General features: G+C 33.7%; 1 protein-coding gene across 1 annotated transcript in view; it reads left to right on the top strand.

Moving 5' to 3' along the window:
- The window catches only part of LOC140451432 (somatostatin receptor type 2-like), a 1059667-nt gene that overhangs the window by 163646 nt on the left and 883873 nt on the right, over positions 1 to 12148 (top strand). The window lies entirely within an intron of this gene.

Consider the following 12148-nt stretch of genomic DNA (forward strand, 5'->3'; position numbering starts at 1 on the left):
TCCTCTTAAGACCTACATTTTCCGAAGTTTGAAATAGTTGCGGCGTCATGGTCTATAGTTCTTCGAAACTTGTAGGGAATATTACAATGTCATCAGTGTATCTCAAATGACTCAGTTTTCTTCCATTAACATTATTCCTTTATCTGCCCAGTTAAGTGTGAATAGCTTTGGTGAAATTACATCTCCTTGGCAAACTCCTTTGTTGATTGGTGTAACTTTGGTTTTCGCATCTATTTGTATTTTCATTTTTTTTTATATTTTCAGATAGGTAATTTCAAAATACAAAAGACAGAATTATGTCTACATATAAAAAGAAGAACCTACAAAAAGGCATAACGGCAGGTTGTGCACACGAAAACTATCCTTTTTTTGCTTATCTCGAAAGGAATTATCAAAAGGTGACTCCTTTGGTGTTTTTCTTTTCCGCTATCCTTATTTTCTGTCTATATATTCTATTGTCTATGTTTGAGAGAGCGCCATGTCATTCTTGTTTTAAATTAGGCTTTTCGATTTTGTAAATACAATTTTCATAATTACAAGTGGATTGTAGCCTAAATTGCTATTTAATGCCATTAACATCTGCTGTTTGTCGTAATGAAACATATAAAGGGTGTCCAGAAACTCTCCTGACAAATAAAGACCGGAGATTCCTCAAATAATTTTAAGACAATTTTACCCAATTCACCTACTCCAAAAATGCTTCCTAAGAGAGCTAGAGCTCTATGAAAATGGCGCCTTGTAATTAGTTTTTCTTTAATACCTCCAGAACGCTATTAGTTAGAAAAACGAAAAAGGTATGATTATTTATCATACAAAGTTGAATCGATTCCATTAATTGAGAATTTCTAGTACTGGTCATAGGCGTCCGTTTTGGGTAGATCAAAGATTCAACTTCCGTTTAAAGTAGTTAAAATTCATAATTTTTGGAATAAAGTTTTTGCATATTTTCAATATTTAAATGTTTTCAATTAGGGTAGTTGAGAAAACAATGACTAGGCTGGTAAAAATATAGTAAAAATCTAGCAGAGCACTTTTGTATTTCCAAAAATATTTCGCATTTAGCTAGCGTGAATGCGTAGCTTGTTGAATGTTTCCCATTAACTGTGGCTTAAGGGGTCAAAAATTATGAGGGTGGATAAAATTAAGTAAAAACCTGACAAGCAATTTATACTTTCAGTTACAAGTAGAGTACAGTAAAATTGTAAAAATAGATTTTCATCACCTTAAATATTAACCCAACAGAATTATTGACTTCTCATAGGGAGTTTAAGGGGTGAATAATTACTAGTGTGATATTAAATTCGTAAAAACCTAGCAGATCATAAATATTTTTTTTGTAATTCTACTAGTTTTAACGGTAAGCCAGCAGAATAGCTCTCCTCAAGGGTGGTTTGGTGGTGAAAAATTATTAGGGTAGTAATAAATTAGTGAAAAATGGGTAAAAAAATGCCATTGGCAAAAAGTTTTTTTTTCTAAATTCTGCTTCTGGAACCTTAAGCCAGCAGAATCGCTCCCATTAAAAGGGTGGTTTGGTGGTGAAAAATTATTAAGGTGGTAATAAATTAGTGAAAATGGGTGAAAAAATATGCCATAAGCAAAACGTATTTTTCCCGTATTCTGCTAGCTTGAACTTTAAGCCAGCAGAATCGCTCCCCTTAAGGTTGATTTGGTGGTGAAAAATTATTAGGGTGGTAATAAATTAATGAAAAATGGGTGAATTAATATTACATAGGTTAAATTGAATTCCGCTCATTTGTCCCCGCTAGCTTAATGGTCCTAAGCATTTTCTGACTAGGTGAATTATTGCGTTAGACTGTCTTAAAATTATCTGAGGAATATCCGGTCTTCATTTGTCAGGAGAGTTTATGGACACCCTATATTTGATTTTCCACAGCATTTGCGTATACTTAAGGCATGTACATATAAGAAATTATTTAAAACATTTCAGAGTTATTAGGACTATATCATAGATGTGATAAAAAAATATTTAGAAGAGGTAATTAAATGTTCTACCAGATAGCAGTGACTCTTAAGCAATACATTTAAAAAATATTTTTCGTATAAACGAAGACACTGTGTTCATATATTAAGCAATTATTGTATTAATTTGTCCTTAACAACGTAGGTTATCGCTAAAACATATAATATTTATATGATAATATCATTTAGGGATTTTTTTAAAACGCAAATGTAAATTTTTTTTGATAAATATTTTTACACAATTTTGGGTTTGGTTTATTATTGTTTTGTATCTTGTTTGTATTGAAATAAGATGGAAATTAAAATAATTATGCACTTTTTAGCAAAAGTAACACATACAATTTATAATACTTTTCTTCTTCGATTTAAAATAGAAAAAAAACCAAAAGAGGTTTTTTTTTTCAAATAAATCGTTGAATTTGTCTGAAAATAAATAATAATTAAAAATAAAAATTAAATATATTTACTAAAACCCTTTACCTTTCTGCACCTTCTATCCCATATCTCATTATCTATCTATCTAAAGATAGAATCTTATATTGGAGGACGACAATGCACTGAGGCGTGGAAGTTTATAAACTCTGTTAAGAAGCCGACTAACGAGAAAGTGATTCTAAATCCCATAAATCCCGAGGATTGGACACATTATTACAAACATCTATTAAATGAGAACAGAGACAAATTTAAAGAAGATATGAATTCATCAAGAATCGAAATTCTGGGAGAGCATATTACCATAGATATCAACATAGTTCAAAAAGCTATAGCGGGGATGAAGAATGGAAAAGCAAGTGGACCAGAGGGAGTAACTACGGAATTAATAAAGAATGGCTCAGAGAAATTACACAGAATGATCACGGTGATATTTAACGAATATATTAATGGACATCCAACACCAGATGAATGGAAAACAGCATATATGACCTCAATATATAAAAAAGGTGACAGGAGAAATTGTAAAAACAATAGAGGGATATCGGTCACAAGCTCAATGAGTCGACTATACGGTCAAATACTACGGGACATGATAGAAGAAGATTATCAATCGTCTGAAGACGAAGAACAAGGAGGATTTAGAGCAGGTCGTTCATGTACAGATAACATCTTCTGTCTTAAACAAATTATAGAAAAGAAAATTGTGACAAATAGAGAGTTACATATGACTTTTGTAGATCTTGAGAAGGCATATGACACAGTCCCGCTAAATAAACTATGGGAAGTCCTGGGCACATCAAACACACATCAAACATTGGCTAGTGCTCTCAAAGATCTATATTATGGTTCAAACTCCCAAATGAAATTCGGAAACCTCTTAGCTGAAAAATTTGCAGTTACTAAGGGTCTCAGACAAGGATGTTGTATCTCTCCGACTCTATTTAAGATTTATATCTTTGCAGCTCTGAAACAATGGAAAAGGAAAGTCAAAGGAATGGGTATACAATTGAACGATCAGGATTACATATATACTTTACAGTTTGCAGATGATCAGGTGGTGATCTCAAATGACAAAGATGACATGGAATACATGCTTAGAAAACTAATTGAAGAATACCAGAAATGGGGATTAAATATCAATTTAGAAAAGACAAAATAACTCTCAATTGGAGCTGAAGCAGAACAAATCGATATCGATGACAATCAAAAAATAAATCCATGCAACGAATATAAATACCTGGGCGTCATCTTCGACCGTAGTGGAAAAGACGAACGAGAAATAGAACATCGAATTGTACAAGCACGAAGAGCTATAGCATGTTTGAACGGAGTTCTATGGAGTAAAGAATTTGATATTTCTTCTGAAAAGAAAATGGAACATCTATGAGACAATGGTTAAAACTAGCCTACTTTATGGAGCTGAGACATGGAGAATAACCGAAAAATATAAGAAAAAGGTCGAAGCCACGAAAATGGATGCCATCAGAAGATCGATGAGAATATCAAGAGCCGACAGAATACGGAATGAAGTGATAAAACAACAAATGGGTATAGAGGGCACTATAGTTGAGGATATTGAGCGAAAACAGCTCATATGGTATGGGCATGTGAGCCGAATGGGGGACGAAAGATTGCCTAAAAAAAAGATGATGTGGCAACCCCCAGAGAAGAGGAAACGAGGAAGACCAACACAGAGCTGGAACCTGGGAGTTAGAAAAGCGATTAGCGCTCGAAATCTGGACGAAGACCTAACTCAAGACAGAATACAATGGCGTTTGGGAGTCGGACAACGTCGTAAGACGTTATAAAAAACCGAATATATATATATATATATATATATATATATATATATATATATATATATGTATATCTATTTTGAATATATAGTCCGTCTAGAAAGTATCCGGAAAAAAGAAAGCAGAATTATAATTTTACGGTATTTATTTCTATCACTTGAAATAAAAAATTTCAATAAATAATTCATCTGATTTACTTATACAACCTCCATTTAAACACTTAACTAACTCTAACTAAACACTCTAAACACTTAACTAAACGTCCAGGTACACCCGAAACTAGGTCTAGCCTATAATTTTCGGTAATAGTGGAGGCCTGTAAAACCAACCGAATCAAACCTTCTTTATCTCGTGGCGCTGCTCGTTCCACTTTAATCTTCATCAGTCCCCATATGTTTTCAATGGGGCTAAAATCTGGAGATGCTGCTGGCTACGCAATTGTTGAAAATTCGTGTTCTTGCATGCAAGCTTGAGTATAAGCAGAAGTATTGCATCTTGCATTATCTTGTTGAAAACGTCACCCCTCTGGATATAAAACATTATCCGTTTCAAGAAGAAAACCATTTAAGATATCATAATATTTCGCACTATCAACAGTAGCATTAACTATACAGAGAGGTGTAGCACCACGCTGAGATATTGCTCCCCAAACCATTATTTTAGTGGGAAATTTGGAAATTTAAACAGTAACATTTTCTCTTGATAGAACTTTTAGATGATTTGTACCAAACTGGAAACAACAATTATCAGATATAAAGACATTATTACAATTATCTTCTCGAAAACATTGACAAAATCTATTCTTTGTTGCCTGTGCAGAGGTGTCATTTTAGGGATTTTTTTGGATTCCTTGATATGTAGCCTTGCTTTTTCAGTGGCATACAGACAGTTTCTAGGCACACTTTTATTCTTCGTTGATTTCCAAATCTGTTCGCTAATTTTCGAAAACTCTAGGCGCGGATTTTGTCGTCCTAAAGCCACTAAAGCATTTAAATTGTTTCCGCGAATCTTACGCGGTCTACGCGAAATTGGTCTATGTCTCATATCTATTTCATTTTTTCGGACACCCTTTCTATACAAATATTCCACGACTTTTCTTTTCTCTACTTGCGACATTATTTCACAAATCTTAAGTCTGTTTACAAACAACAATACTACAACATACTTGATGCATTACTTTTGTCTTAAAATGTTACAAAAAGGAAATCTATTAAAGTTAGGAAAAATATAAAATTCCGGATACTTTCTAAAAGGACTATAAATTATCCTTAGCAAATTATGAAACAAGTAGGTGAAAGAAATTTACATTAAACAACATTATGCAAGGATACTATTTATTAAAAAAATGTAACAAAATATGCAAAACTATGAACAACGGGTTAATGACATATATTTATTTTATACCTAAAATTTAGCAAAGAGTTAAACATTGTGGAGTACACCAGTGCAATTTACCGTGCCTTTTACTACAATGAAAAGTTTTCTGCGAATTCTGTTAATCGTTTAGAGGTGCTAGTTGGTTGAATGCTATTCTATGACGCTGCTCGTGACGATGCCATCTTGTGGCGCTAGTTCCGTGACGCTCGCCTCAGCATTTCACTATAGAGAAAAATGTAAAATAAAATGCCAGTACAGAATCTTTGTTTGTATAAAAATCGACCTGTTTTTATTTATTTTTTTTTTTTTTAACTCAATCAGGAATAAAATTATGAATTTTTGTGTTACTTTTGGGACACACTTTATATATAAGACGTTAAATATATATTTTACTCTTATTTTTCTTATTTATTCTAGCATTTATGATCTATGTAAAAACAAGAAATAATTTTTGAAATCTTAATTTAGCTTTTACATTTATGCACTGTGACCAGTAGATAAAGATATTAGATGTGTGATACATTTATTTTAAATTCGAGAACTTGAACACCTATTTAATTTTTTTATGTAAATACATTTTATCCTTCATTTAACAAAAATTTATACAAATGAGATAAGCAATTATTATGCAAGTTGTTTATTTATGTGTAGTATACCCAATCATCTCATAATTATAATTAACCCAAAAAGGACCAATTGCATTTCATTCGTATTTTTAAATAGTGAAGATAGTCAAACGGACATTTTATTTTAATGACCAAATACACTTTTCTCTGTGATTAAAAAATTAAATATAATATATAAAACACTAATGTAATGACAACTGGTATTTTGAAAATGATGGACCTATTATCATGTAATTAGTTTTTACTAACACTATTATACACTACTTTATAACACTATTAAACACTTGATACTCACTTCCTGGATTATTTTTTATATAGAAGCAGTAAAAGAAATAAAAAGGAATAAAGCTCCTGGAAGCGATGGAATCCTAACAGAAATGCCGAAGGAAGGTGGAGAAGAAGCCATCACATATCTAAAAATATTGTTTAATAAATGTCTATTCGAAGGCAACATACCCGAATAACGGAATACTGCCAAAACAATACTAATACACAAAAAGGGCGACACCGGAGACCTGAAAAATTATCAACCACTTTCACTTCTTCCACAAAATCTTTACAAAGATTATTACAAACAGGTTAACCATTAAATTTGACGGACATCAACCAGTAGAACAAGCCGAATTTAGAAAAGGGTACAGCACCTATGACCATCTATGTACTTTGAAAATCCTGATAGAAAAGACTAACGAATACAATATCCCATTATGTCTGGCTTTTATAGATTATGAAAAAGCTTTTGATAGCGTAGAACTGGGGGCAATAGAAGAAGCATTAGTTAATAACCGGATTGACTCCAGGTACAGAATATTAATACATAATATTTACGAACAAGCTGAAATGATAGTGACGTTGGGTAATGGAATCGAAACAATACCAGTAAAAATCAACCGAGGCGTAAGACAAGAAGACACAATATCTCCAAAATTATTTACAGCTGCCTTGAAGATATTTTAAGTCAATAGACTGGTAAAATAAGGGAATCCCTATTACCGGAAGATACTTGAACCATCTTAGATACGCAGATGATGTGGTACGTGGAATGCACTGAATATGATGATTGAGAAGCTACACAAAATCCCTAAAAAAGGACTGAAAATGAATTTCAGCAAAACCAAACTAATGTTAAACAAAGATGACAAACCTATGATAAACATCCAAGGGACAGAGATAGAACACGTAGATGAAAATACATATCTGGGTCAAAATGTCAAGGTAAGCAAAGAAAATGAGAATACCAAAATAAGCAGACGTGTAAAAATGGGATGGACAGCATTCGAAAGACTCTCATACGTACAAACATGGAAAAGATCAGAAAAACTCAGAGAACTATGGAACGACAGATGCTGGGTATCTCACTCAAAGACCATAAAACCAATGAAGACATTCGTAATAGAACAAAAGTAAAAGATGCTGTCGAACAAGCAGTTAAACTGAAACGGAAATGGGCTGGACAAAACGAACGTCTTAATCGGGAATTGGCGGCCATATGAAGCCAAAAGACCACGAGGAAGACCGTAAATGCACTGGAGCGACGATATTAAAAGAACTGCAGGAAAAATGTGGAAACGTCTTACAAACAACAGAGATGAATGGCGAGAATTAGGAGAGGCCCATATTCGGCAATCTGAATAGAGAGAAGGGCTTAAAAAAATTATTAATAATGTTAGAAAATTAACGAAATATTAATAAATTGTTTTAACAAAGTGCAAAATCAGTAGGTACAGGAGATGTCACAAAAATCAATTGCACTTATACAATTAATACACAACTAATAGTTAACAACTTTTCAATGCCTCACTAAGATAATCGGCGTCGACATGAAAAAGTATGTCGAAAGCTCGGCGCAATGATAATAATCGACGAGGTTCAACCCGAAAGACTGTTTAGTTTAATAATAATTCTTGTAATACATAGTATAAATCTTAGCTCTGGGTTTCATTTTGAAAACACTTTATTCGCCCTTACGGGGAGGAATTTTACCAACGCAATAAATCATGTAGCAATCTGCTGCTGCGTTAGAATCGTCTTCTTTGTGATTTAACATTTCTTAAAGCCTGCCGAGACCAAAAAGTCATTCCCAAATTTCGAAAACTCAAACACCATACTTCTATTTCTTCTATCTCCCAAATTCTTAGAATGACCAGTTTTCTGCTTCCCCGTGAAACTATTCATTTCACTAGATGAAAACTAACCCAAACGAATGGACGGAGGCATATACGACATCTATATTTATAAAATTAGATAGAAAACGATGCGAAAACTACAGAGGAATAAGCGTAATATCATTAATAGGAAGATTATATGGGAATATACTCCACATATATACACTGGAACAACTGTTGTCTGTACCAACCTCTGTACCGAGGTCAGAACTATGGGGGGCAATGTATAAATTAGAAATACAGACGTAACTTATAGGAGCTACAAAAGCTATGTAAAAGAAAATAAAGTGTCCGTTAAAATGGGAACAAGAATCATAGTAGACTTCACCACTCCAAAAGGGCTCCTGCAGGGTTGTTCCACACTTCCAACCTTATTAAAAATATACTTAGAGAAAGTTCTTTGACTACATGGAGAAGAAAATGCGAAGGCATGGGAGTAGCGGTACGAAACGAAACCCTACCTATATACGTTAAGCTTTGCAGATGATCAAGTAGTGATTGCACAAGACCAAGAAGATCTCAGTTACATGATAAAGAAACTACAAAAAGAAGATACCAAGGCTGGTCTAGATATTAACCTCGCGAAAATAGAGTACCTATCCACAAGTGAAGAAGACATAGAAGATCCACAGATTGATGACAACGTAACAATTAAAGGAAACGATAAATTCAATTCATTGTGGATTTTAGAAAAGCATTTGACAATGTCAATCATGAACAATTGATAGATATTCTGCGAAAGACAGGTATTGACGACAAGGACATTCGAATTGTGGCAAACCTATACTAAGGTCAAACAGCAAGAGCAAAAATTGGCAACGAACTCACTAAAAGTTTGCAGATCAAAAGAGGTGTCCGTCAGGGTTGTATATTATCCCCACTCCTATTTAATATTTATTCCGAAGAAATATTTAATAAATGTATGGAAAATGCAAATGAGGGCATAAAAATAAACGGCGAGTTAACGAACAATATAAGATATGCCGACGACACGGTGATCCTTGCCAGTACCATAGACGAATTACAGCAGGTAATGGAAAGAGTTTATTCAGTTAGTGAGGAATACGGCCTGAGCCTCAACTTCAAGAAGACAAAGTGGATGCTGATAAGCAGGAAGCAACATCCTGCTCGACAGTTACGGATAAGTATCATACTAATTGACCATGTAGAATCTTATGTGTACCTTGGCACCAACGTAAATGCAAAATGGGAACAGGCCACAGAAATTAAGGCGAGAATAAAACGAGCTAGAGCAGCATTTAGCAATATGAAAAAGCTCCTCATAAGCAGGGATTTGTCTCTTCCCCTAAAACTACGTCTAGTTAAATGTTACATTTTTCCGATCTTACTGTATGGTGTGGAGGCCTGGACGCTGACGGAGACGCTCACGAGGAAACTAGAAGCATTCGAAATGTGGGTGTACCGACGCATTCTTCGTATATCCTGGACCGAACATATCACCAACACAGAGGTAATGCAAAGAATCGGAAAGGAGAAAGAAATCGTGAATACCATTAAACAAAGAAAGCTTGAATATCTAGGCCACATATTGAGACACGATAAGTACCGTCTACTACAATTGATTGTCCAGGGAAAAATCGACAGTAAGCGAGGGCCAGACAGGAGAAGGCACTCGTGGCTCCAAAATCTGAGGAAGTGGAGAAGGAGAAGAATCTGTCGAACTATTCAGAAGCGCCGCAAATAAGATCAGAATTGCCATGTTAATAGCCAACGTTCGCAACGGACAGGGCACTTGAAGAAGAAGAAGAAGATAAATTCAAATACTTGGGGTTTGTAATCACAAAAAAGGCAACAAGAGAGGAAGAAATTAAGCAATGATTAGGACAAACAAGAACAGCAATCCGGCAACTTAACTCAGTATGGTCGGATAGACATCTAAATATGAAGACAAAAAAAAACAGATTTATAGAACATTAGTCGAAATATTATGACATATATGGGACTGAAAATTGGATTATAAATAAGAAAAAGAGCAGTAATATAGTAGCAACACAGATGAAATGCCTGCGAAAATGCTGTAGAATATCAAGAATGGATAGAAGAAGTAGAATCAATATAGAACATCAATAGAAACATATATATTAACATATATAGAACAAAAAAGACTAAAGTGATATGAACATGTAAGAAGAACTAGCGACAGCAGATGGATAAGAGAATAACCGAATGGAGCACAATAGGAAGGAGGACCCCGAAGATCCTGGAGAAACGAAGTAGACGACGCCATAAGCAAGAGAGGCCTAAACGAGATGGAAACGGTTGAGCGGGGAAAGGCAGTGAATACTGTAGAATCCCTGAATATATATATATATATATATATATATATATATATATATATATATATATATATATATACCTCACTTTGTACAGGACCTCACTTCAACCGCAGTTTCTTTTGATATGTGGCTCACTTCATACGCTGGGAGAAAATATATATATATATATATATATATATATATATATATATATATATATATATATATATATATATATATATATATATATATATATATATATATATTGTTGTACTTTTGAATGTCCATAAGCAATAAAAAACCGATATACAAATTTTATTACTTAAAAAAAATTAAAATTATTGATATTTCATAAAGACACGGGCATATAAATTTTCAAACATCCTGTATAAGACAAAATATGTATTTTAAGTTGTTCGAAGAATTGTTCATTAGGCCTCAGAGACAAGACTTTCAAATATTATCGATAAGAAATTTAAATAAGTCGGTTATTGTGGAATGGATTTACCCGGAATAAAAGTGTATATAGAAAGTGTAAACAATAGACCGGGATTTGCGGTGGTTTTTCTCCCCGAAAGATTATATCGGTAAAAGTTTATTAACAAAAGACATTGAATTGAGAAACAGGTATCGTTTGTAGCTATTAGTAAGAAATATTTGTAAAGCAGATAGATTTAGTTAGAATAATTAAAGAAGGTTGTTTTTCTGGAATTACCCGAATGACGTTTTATAGAGAGAGAGTTGTTTGGTAACGATATACGTCACAGAGGTGGATGATTTTTATTGGTCAAGTTTTGAATGCAAGGAGGTGGCGGTTTTTGGCTATGAGATAGGAGAGAGAAAAAAAAAGTTGGTTAGTCAGTTTTAGTCGTCCAAGAAGGAAGGAGCTTTGTGATTTGTGTTTGTTTGAAGTTCCGAAGACGTAATTTACCGGGTGTGTTTATTTGCTGTGTAAAAGCTGACCAGTGTGAGGAACGGGGTACAGAGAGATAGAAAACCAAAGGGTATAAGAATATTAATAGCAGACGAAGCCGGAAACATTTGGAGTTTGTAAACAGGCGCGGAGATTGGCTCAAAAGGAGGCTGTATAGACTAACACGAGTTGTTGGGTTGCAGATACAGTGACAGATAGGAGAAAGGTGTACGTCATCTGGACCACAATAGGAGCAGAAGCAGAGAAAGGATTTTTTTGTTGTGGCGTGGCCATAGAATTGCAACGGCAGAGAAGGAAAGGTCAGTCAATTTTCATTAGAGCCGGAGTGTGATTTTCATTTATTAATTAAATAAATTGAATAAATAATAGAGACAGTTAATTTTGCGATCACTTAAAAAAAAAAGAATTATAAAAAGAGCTTAGTTATAACACATATTAAAAATCAATGTAAAATAACATTTGGGTCCATGATAGAAAACAACTTCTCATATATTTAAAGTTAGTATATTGCAAATATTACAGGATTGATTGTTATATAAAATTTCATTAAAATAAACGA

Source organism: Diabrotica undecimpunctata, chromosome 9 (assembly GCF_040954645.1).
Source record: "Diabrotica undecimpunctata isolate CICGRU chromosome 9, icDiaUnde3, whole genome shotgun sequence".
In the NCBI taxonomy this organism is placed as follows: Eukaryota; Metazoa; Arthropoda; class Insecta; order Coleoptera; family Chrysomelidae; genus Diabrotica; species Diabrotica undecimpunctata.